This window comes from Podarcis vaucheri (assembly GCF_965113315.1).
Source record: "Podarcis vaucheri genome assembly, chromosome: 2".
NCBI classification, from domain to species: Eukaryota; Metazoa; Chordata; class Lepidosauria; order Squamata; family Lacertidae; genus Podarcis; species Podarcis vaucheri.
In genome coordinates this window covers 114,219,150-114,229,657 of record NC_138760.1, presented here as the reverse complement: position 1 = coordinate 114,229,657, position 10,508 = coordinate 114,219,150, and the positions used below count along the sequence as shown (strand labels likewise).

Genomic DNA, 10,508 nt, shown 5'->3' with positions numbered 1-10,508 from the left:
ACAGAATGATACTTGGTTTTTCTCATTCCTACCTCAAAATGATTCACTTCGTACCCTTGGGTATAAAGGTTATCACAATTGGGGAACGCAAATGCGTGAACGCCCACCTTTAGCTATTGATTTGACAACCCCATATGTGGCCTCTTATAACGCCACTTGTGCACGTATGGTCAACTGTAAAAAGACAAATTGCATAAAAATGGGCAAAAATAACTTCAATTGCTCTGATTATGTGAATATTTCTTATATATATAAGTACACAGAACTGCCAGCAGGCTGGTTTTGGTCCTGCCCAGGTTACACTTTCAATTACATTCCGGCAAACATTAGTCACGGCACACCTTGTTGTTTAAGCCGTCTGTCTATCATATTGCCTGAAAAACATCATTTCTCTTACTCTAGACATCAGCGTAGTGTTGAATTGTCTGATGACTGCGATGATCTTGTCTCTCTCCCTAGCAGGTCTGAATACATCTCTTTAGCTGTCTCTCTCTTAGGTGTTCCAGGTTTGGCTGTGCGTAATAGCGCAAATATTAATTCTTTAGCTTGCTCTGCAGCAAAATCCCTGAATATTACGTCTAAGGCGCTTCATCTTCTCAACACAGAGCAAGCTGAACTTCGCAACGGTTTATTAAGGTCGAAATCTACTTTGGACTACCTACTCATGGTACATCATTATGGTTGTGAACAATTCGAGGAAATGTGCTGTTTTAACATCACTGACAATTCTAAGGCCGTTCAAAGGCAAATTTCTCATTTGCAAAATCTCACTCACCACATCAAAGAGGATATCGGATTTTCCGGACTCTGGGATTCCTTTTCCTTGTGGTCGACGGCGTGGCTACCTAATCTCAATTGGCTACGCAATGCCTTTTCTTATACCATTATTATTGTATGTATATTAATTTTGTTTTGTTGCTTTCTCCAATGCATTCCTAGCCTTACAAATCTTTTTTCTCGCCTTCTCTCTCCTCCACCACCACCTAGCGCGCTCCTTGCAGCCTATTATGCGAAATGGCAACGCCACCAGTAAGAAAAAACAAAAATAAAAGGGGAGATGTGGGTAGGATTATTTTGAGATTCGTTGGCAAACCACTAATCTTGAAGTACTTTTGCCCCATCAAGCCTAGCAGTTTTATTTCCGGCATTTGATGGCAAACCACTGATCCGGAAGCATTGTTGCTTTATTCACCTAGTTGCCTTACCTCGCAAAGAAGAAAAAAAAGGAGGAGATGTAGACATGTTATTTCTATGTGCCTAGTATAGTAAAATATTCCTTTCCTCCTGCATTTTTGGGAATTATTTCTATCTTCCCTTTGCTTCTAAAACAGACTATAAGACCTGTTTATAATCAATCACGCTTCTCTCCCTCTCTTTCACGCACAAGGCTAAAGGTCTGTGCCTGGCACAGATCCTTTTGTATATCATTCCTTACATACCACACTTGTCTCTTTTAGTTCACCTTTAGTTCACAATGATGTGTAAATCACAATGATGTGTTAATCCTCAATGTATAATTAATTGTGTGAGTTTATATAACAATCTAAACATTAGTAAACACCTTAGTCATAACATTATCAATCTTAAGTCATAGGTGGATTAAGAGTTTATATGCCTGTCTAAATACAGCTCTAACATTCTGTCTTTCATGTGCCAAAGATCTATGGAGCTATGTAAGCCCGCCTTACATACAAATGAGCCAATAGGATTTCAGTTTCTTTGTCTTGTATTGAGCCAATCAGCCACTGGCACATTCGTGGCCATGCTTGTTGTAACTTTGAATAAAAGGAGATGCTGTGAGGCTGGAGAAAGAATCTCTCTCTCTCTCTCTCTCACTTTTCATCTGGCACACACGCAAGCTCCCTGAAAGAAAACATCTCGTCTGTTTTTATTCATCTCTACAAACCCCCAAAATCCACACGTATGTAACCCGAGTTACCACTGTACTGTTGTGCAGAATGTGGTAACCAGGACTGGGTGATATCTCGTTTTTCAGTATAGTGGTATATTTCATAGAACTGTAGAGCTGGAAGGAACCAAGAAGGACATCTAGTCTGACACCCTGCAATGCAATAATCTTTCACAACGTGTGGGGCTTGAACCCACAACCCTGAGATTAAGACCCTGAGATTAAGAGTCTCATGCTCTACCAACAGAGCTATCAACTACCAGCTAAACATCGCGATATACCAATCTATCACGATCTCTGAAATATGGATGGAGCTATGTAGAGACACTGAGATCCAGCACCGAGGGCCTTCTGGTGGTTCCCTCACTGCGAGAAGCGAGGTTATGGGGAACCAGGGAGAGGGCCTTCTTGGTAGTGGCGCCTGCCCTATGGAACGCCCTCCTATCAGATGTCAAGGAAATAAACAACTATCTGACTTTTAGAAGACATTTGAAGGCAGCGCTGTTTAGGGAAGTTTTTTATGTTTAATGATGTATTGTGTTTTTAATATATGATTGGGAACTGCCCAGAGTGGCTGGGGAAATATTATTATATTATTGGCTAGCTTCATGGCCTTTCCTACATCATGATTTTTGCCAGCACCTGCTTTTGTGATTTACTGCAGCAATCGATAGGAACATTTGCTGACTTCATGGGTTTTCCCACATTGTGTTTTTTGCATAGCCCACACACACACACACACACACACACACAATGATTTGTGATATGTTACGTGGTGGCACTGTGGGTTAAACCACAGAGCCTAGGAATTGCCGATAAGAAGGTTGGCGGTTCGAATCCCCATGACGGGGTGAGCTCCCGTTGCTTGGTCCCTGCTCCTGCTAACCTAGCAGTTCAAAAGCACGTCAAAGTGCAAGTAGATAAATAGGAAACCGCTCCGGCAGGAAGGTGAACGGCATTTCCGTGCGCTGCTCTCGTTCGCCAGAAGTGGCTTAATCATGCTGGCCACATGACCTGGAAGCTGTACACCGGCTCCCTTGGCCAATAAAGCGAAATGAGCGCTGCAACCCCAGAGTCGGCCACGACTGGACCTAATGGTCAGGGGTCCCTTTACCTTTATTGCCAGGACAAAAATTATGAAATCACGATATGGCCTTCAAACTGGTTTTGGATGATATATGATGGATTTGCCATGCATTGGATACTGTTTGAGATGTAATTTGTGGTGCAGAAAAATAATTGTCCCGGGTGTATTTGATCCATTTTATGAAACTTTGTTTGGTTTTATTTAGTTTAAGAAAGTTACTTAGAGGGGGGGGTATTGCCTATTCCCACTTTGTAAACCTTCAGGGAAGCAGCTTAGAATGCTATTACCAGCATTGGGGACATGCATGTATGGAGGACAGCAGTCCCAATGAAATCCTACAAACCCCATGACAAACTGGGTGTTCTAATGATGTGTGTTTAGTATCACATTTACTTTGGCCATGAGACCAAATATATAGTTTGTAGACGAATGGGACCAGTTTGTAAAGAGTCTCGCTGTGCTTCATTTAAATGTATCTCTTCTTCTCCAGTAGTTTCATCTTAGAAAACCAGGTCTGCAAGCTGGCAGCGAAAACTGGTTGTAGGTAGCACTGATTGACTGGACTCAGTTGTGCCACAATCCCATCAACTATTTTAAAACTAAAGGACATGTGTTCAGCGACAGTCTCTCTCTCTCTCTTTTTCTATATCTGCAGGTTAGGGGCAGAGGGACGTGGGTGGCGCTGTGGGTTAAACCACAGAGCCTACGGCTTGCCGGTCAGAAGGTCGTCGGTTCAAATCCCCTAACGGGGTGAGCTCCCATTGCTCAGTCCCTGCTCCTGCCAACCTAGCAGTTCGAAAGCACATCAAAGTGCAAATAGATAAATAGGTACCGCTCCGGTGGGAAGGTAAATGGCGTTTCTGTGCACTGCTCTGGTTTGCCAGAAGCGACTTAGTCATGCTGGCCACATGACCCAGAAGCTGTACGCCAGCTCCCTCGGCCAATAAAGCGAGATGAGCACCGCAACCCCAGAGTCGTCCACAACTGGATCTAATGTTTAGGGGTCCCTTTACCCTTTACCTAGGCCAGTGCTTAATTTGCTGCTCTGCACATCTGTAATTTGCAAACCCCTAAAGGGAACCAAGATCACACTGTAACTGCATGTTGGAAGCAGAAACTGGCCATGGGCAGAATTGATTGGCTGGAGTCTGTTGCGCCACAAATCAGCCTATTTTTCCACATTCCCTGATGCAGCTTGGCTTAAGGGGGGGTCACAGATCCCAAGTGGGCTAGAATTACTCTTCCAGTTTCCACATCAACGTGGCCACCCAATACAACAAGAGAGGACTTTGCTCCCAGTGTTTGCATTCTCCCGTTTCCCTGCCCGTGGTGGCAAATGGAAATCTCAAATAAAGAAAGGGCCACATGCTTAGCTATAGAAGGGAGGGACCATGGAGTCATCTGGTCCAAACCTCTGCAATGCAGGGTTATTTTGCACAACGTCAGGCTCAAACCCATGACCTTGAGATTAAGAGTCTCATGCTCTACCGACTGAGCTATCCCAGAGAATAAAAGCATAAAAAGAAGAACACTGCCGAATCGGACCACGGGCCTCTCAGGTCCAGCCATTCTTCTCCTTACAGTGCCAACCATAGGTCTAAAGGCAGCCCACATGACCACAGAAACATTCTTCCACTCATGATCCTCAACAGCTCATATTTGCCTCTGGCCCTTTAAGTAGCATGTGGCCATGGTGAATGGTGGCCACTGGATTTGTTTAAAGCTGCCTAGATTTGTGGCCCTCACGGTGTCCATGGGAGATGGCGTGACTGACGGCTGAACAAACACTCACTTTTTCGGTATCTGTTAATTAACTGAAAGACTTCTGGTCACTTCGGCCCCTCTTCATTCTTCTCTCAACGTCACACAAAGAACTAAGACACGCAACACTGCCATCTATTATTCCTGAGTGCAATAATTTTTATCGGCGCAACAGGAGAATGTGTACATTTTGCCAGTGCGCTTGTCAAAATTCCATTGATCACACCTGTCGTCATCCACCTTCGTGCAGTCCATGACCTTCTGCCACAGCTGGAAACCTGGGGTGGTGGGAAGAGGCAGGGGGAGAAAGGAAAGCATTTTGATTCGTGTTGTTATTCATGTTCTGCTTGAGGTGAAACAGGAACGTGCCGCCACCCCGCCCTGCTGCCCATGACACACTAGCCGCTGCTTCTCCACTGGCGGTGGAGGGGGGTGAGTGGCGGAGGTGAGGCAGGAACCACCTCTTGGACTTCTTCCACCATTCAAGGTGGGTGCCTCACCTTCGTTCGTCAGTAGACTAGACCTAGCTGTGAGTCCCGACCTATCTAAAGCCACCCAGGGGCTTGATGCCCCAGTGGCAGCTGTATTCATATCTGAAGGAGCATCTCCAGCCCCATTGTTCTACCTAGACACTGAGGTCCAGCGCCGAGGGCCTTCTGGCGGTTCCCTCGCTGCGAGAAGCCAAGTTACAGGGAACCAGCCAGAGGGCCTTCTCGGTAGTGGCACCCGCCCTCCCACCAGATGTCAAAGAGAACAAGAACTACCAGACTTTTAGAGGACATCTGAAGGCAGCCCTGTTTAGGGAAGCTTTTAATGTTTGATGCATTGCAGTATTTTAATATTTTTTTGGAAGCCGCCCAGCCAGATGGGTGGGATATAAATTGTTGTTGCTGTGGTTGTTGTTGTTGTTATAATCCACAGGCCAACACAATATGACTTTCCCCAAAAGCAATGCTCTTGCAAGGAAAAGGTCAAGGTTGCTAAGAAGACAAGACACCTTACCTTTGTAGACTTTCAAGATTATGCATATCATTTTGTTCTTTATGGCAGCGCATCTTCTCCCTAACGGCATGCATGGTATCCATGGCCTCATGGTAGCACACTGTCGGCAGACAACAGCATCTGTCGTTAAGAAAGAGCATTAAAAATAATAATGCGGTTGCTCCTAGGATCCACATTAGCAAGTGTCTCCAGATCAAGTTTATCTAGATGCTGGATAGTGAAAAGAGATATTATCTTCCTCCTCCTTTTCTCCTTAACCCAGCAATGCTCATGAAAATGGAGCTATATCATGACACAGTGCTGTTCGCATTGCTATGTCATGACATAGTGCCGTGTGCAAGGATGTGACAGTGCCTGTAGTATAACTGTTTTGGTCCTCTGGAATGAGGACGCGGGTGGTGCTGTGGTCTAAACCACTGAGCCTCTTGGACTTGCTGATCAGAAGGTCGGCAGTTTGAATCCCTGCGACGGGGTGACCTCCCGTTGCTCTGTCCCAGCTCCTGCCAACCTAGCAGCTCAAAAGCACGCCAGTGCAAGTAGATAAAAGGTACCACTCTGGCGGGAAGGTAAACAGCGTTTCTGTGAACTCTGGTTTCCATCACGGTGTCCCATTGCTCCAGAAGCGGTTTAGTCATGCTGGCTGCATAACCCGGAAAGCCAGCTCCCTCGGCCTGAAAGTGAGATGAGTGCCACAACCCCACAGTCGCCTTTGACTGGACTTAACCATCCAGGGGTCCTTTACCTTTACCTTTTTATATATATAACTGCTTTAGCTCCTCAGGAATGAGTAACAATGGCTCCCAAAGACAGTGTTAAATAGCATTAACGATCCAATGCTAAAGCATTTTAAAACATACAGTGGTGCCCCGCAAGACGAATGCCTCACAAGACGGAAAACTCGCTAGACGAAAGAGTTTTCCGTTTTGGAGGTGCTTCACAAAACGAATTTCCTATGGGCTTGCTTCGCAAGACGACAATGTCTTGAGAGTTCCTGCTGGTTTTTTCCCCTTTCCCACCCTTTTTCTAAGCCGCTTATCAGCTGATCCGATCAGCAGATAAGCCGCTAAAAGCCGCTAAAAGCCGCTAATAGCGCTAATCCGCTAATCCTTCAATGGGCTTGCTTCGCAAGACGGAAAAACCGCTAGACGAAGAGAATCACAGAACGGATTCTTTTCATCTTGCGAGGCACCACTGTAATCCAAAAAGCAACTCAGTTTGTGTATACGGACATTAGAACATTCTCAGGACTTCGTAAAACAAACCATTACAATATATCAGACAAATATGTCATCAATATGCCCAAGCAATTGCATATTCTTAGAGTGCTCATTCTCCCTTCCCCCCCCCCTTCAGAGTTAACCTTTCAGATGACTTGCTGTTTATTTCCTAAAACGTTTTCATATCACCAAGGCAATGTGCAGCAATTATACCAGTACAGTGGTACCTCGGGTTAAGTACTTAATTCGTTCCGGAGGTCCGTTCTTAACCTCCTGAAGCACCACTTTAGCTAATGGGGCCTCCTGCTGCTTCCGCACCGCCGGAGCCTGATTTCTGTTCTTATCCTGAAGCAAAGTTCTTAACCTGAAGCACTATTTCTGGGTTAGCCTGAAGCGTATGTAACCTGAAGCGCATGTAACCCAAGGTACCACTGTATACCAGTACAATAAAATACAAAGTGCCATACAAACTGTCTACAATAATAATAACAATAACAACAATAATTTTTATTTATACCCCGCCCTCCCCAGCCAAGGCCGGGCTCAGAGCAGCTTACAAGCATTAATAAAAACAAGTTGAATGGTTACAACTTAAAAACAACATTAAAAAACAACATTAAAATATTGAAACATTAAAATATTAAAATGTAGCCTCATCGCAGGAGGCAAAGGAAAAGAAAAAAGAAAGAGATACGGATTGAAATGACTGGTAGCCTTAAGAAAACTGAGTTCTGACAGCGATTTGTCTTTCCCAAGTTCAAAAGCATTTTGAATGTGTAGTTGTCCTCATGATATCATGGGCTGCATGAAAGTGGCGATTTACAGAAAGGCGGCTGATGGCGAAGATTCTGAGTAAGTGTACGTTTGTATTGTTCACAGATATTGCAATATCACCTGGGACCAAGTGGCAAAGCTATCTGATCTAATTTTACAATTAAAAACAATAAATTACCTTGTAATTTACCTTGAGGGGGAGAAGCAAATTGGGGGTTTGTCTTGTAGCTCATACATTTGAAACACATGGCTTCCCTCAATGACTCCTGAGAACTGGAGTTTGTTAAGAGTGCGGAGAATCGAAAAACTGTAAGGGGTAAATTAGAGGTCCCAAGAATCCTTTGGGGAAGCCATGTGTTTTAAATACACTTTAAATGTATGTGACAGATAGGGGAAAGGGTAGTGGGATATGATGCCCAGACCAGTGGCACCCCATGTATTATTATTATTATTATTATTATTATTATTATTATTATTATTATAGTGCTTTTTTCTAAAAAAAATGTTTAGGGGTACTCTCATTTTCCTACTCATATTGAACTATTGCCCCTCAATGAGGCCAAACTTATATTCACAAAATGTTTTGGGGCATTTTTGTTATTGTTTAGTTGTTTAGTTGTGTCTGACTCTTCGTGACCCCATGGACCAGAGCACGCCAGGCACTCCTGTCTTCCACTGCCTCCCGCAGTTTGGTCAGACTCATGCTGATTAGCTTCGAGAACACTGTCCAACCATCTCGTCCTCTGTTGTCCCCTTCTCCTTGTGCCCTCCATCTTTCCCAGCCTCAGGATATGCGTACCCCTAATTATTATTCTTATTAGTTGTTGGGCTTACCTCCTGCTACGAAGCAGAGAAAAATGCAAGATGCAAGTAGCCAAATGTGAGCCATGCCTAGCCACAGTGATCCTCGAGCAACAACAGTGTCCTCTTAGATGGAACTAACAAAGAGAAAGTGACTTCTCATTTGTGGGCAGTCTGGCTTTTATCCCAACCATAGAACACATCTACACTCCAGAGATTAGCCTTCGCTTCTGAAGGTGGATTGAACACATGGGATCACTGATTACCATTTTAATGTTTGGATCTTAGGTGAGATAATGTTTAATTTTTAAAAAAATTATATCCCATCCATCTGGCCGGGTTTCCGCAGTCACTCTGGGCAGCTTACAACACATACAGAAACGCAACAAAACATTAAACATTAAAAAACAAAATATCCTACACAAGCAACAAACCAACCAATAAATCAATAGAAATCAGTAACAACAACAATAAAGAGTTTACAGTTACACCCAAGTTAAAATAACCACCAACTCCAGCTAAACATTTAACCAACACCAGCCCAACAAAAACAAAACAAAGGAATTAAAATTAGATACTCTGGGATTTTTTTGATCTCCTTTATCCTAGAGTGGGATAAGTATGCACACCATGGGCAGCAATAACTTAGCAAAGTACGTTCAATTCTCTGAAAAAACGAACACACCCATATATTCTACGCCTACATGTCCTGGCCCTGGATTCTGTAGCTCCTGCCATTGCAGCTTTCTGCCTACCGATCATTCTGTTCTCATAATTTCTGCTCCAGAAATATCCCACTTTTATTAAACAAAAAATGCTTGCCGTGCCTTCTCTCCTGCACTCTCAGCTTTTAACAGGATGAAATTGACAGAGATATTAAGGAGCTTCTGTTTTGAAACTGTTGCTTACTATGGTGTTCTTCCACTTTGGGTCATTGCCACAACTACAACTCCCATCATCGCTGATCATTGGCTAAATTGGCTGGGGATGATGGGAATTGTAGTCCAACAGCATCTAGGGACCTGCAGCCGAAGAACACCAACTTATACTATACTCATTTTAACAGCCCCATCAATGGAAGCCCAGTGCAAGGACTTCTGCTTGCACAATGATGCTTTCTCCCTCTCTTCCCCCTGCTTAAGGTTACCAGATTTTTTTCAATGAATCCGGGGACACTTTTTTCTTTTTCTTTTCTTTTTTAGTAAATTTTATTAGTATTTTCCACACAACAATAAAACAACAAAAATAACAATACACAAAAACAAAAACAAGCACTAAAAAAACAAATCCAAATCTTACAAATTAATAATGTAAACACTAAAAAGGAACAACAAACATTGACTTCCACCAATCCCACAGCACTTCCTTTACCTCTCATTGTATCTTCCTATTTTCCTGTTTTCCTTATCATCTATATCCTAACATCTGAATATAAATCCCTCTTTCTTGTCCTTTCACTGCACAAGGTTATTCCAGACTCAGCCAGATTTCTGTCCTCGAACCTTGGCTTTTAAGGTATTCATTTAGGCACTCCCCTTCTTTTTTCACTTCACTTTTTGGTTTTTGTCTTATTATATCTGTCAATTTGGCTAATTCTAAATATTCTGAAAGCTTGCATAACCGTTCTCCCCTAGTGGGTAACTGATTCCGGGGGACACTTTTCAACTTCCTACTGAATAGATGGATTTTGTCAGGGGACTGATCTGTAAATCCAGGGACTGTCCCTGGGAAACGGGGATGTCTGGTAACCTTACCCTGCATGCCCTCCACATTCCCCAAGACTGGTTTGGGGGGGGGTGTCAGGAGAACCCCCAAAGCAGCCACCTGGCAGGTAGAAGTGGGGTCTCTCCCATGGCAAGCTGGAATGCTTGTACAGCAAAACAACTGGCACACTTAGAGCAGCTCCCATTGTCCATCCACTGATCTCACAGACACCAGGAAGGGCTGAAGCACCTTA

The 10,508-nt window shown here is 43.7% G+C and overlaps 1 long non-coding RNA gene across 1 annotated transcript; it reads right to left on the bottom strand.

Moving 5' to 3' along the window:
* Positions 1–4,886: 4,886 nt before the first annotated feature.
* LOC309525389 lies at positions 4,887–9,185 on the bottom strand. Its single transcript, XR_014216213.1, has 3 exons — positions 8,585–9,185; positions 5,760–5,879; positions 4,887–5,035 (listed from the first exon to the last, which is right to left on the bottom strand). It is a non-coding gene; the product is annotated as an uncharacterized lncRNA (long non-coding RNA).
* Positions 9,186–10,508: the final 1,323 nt, after the last annotated feature.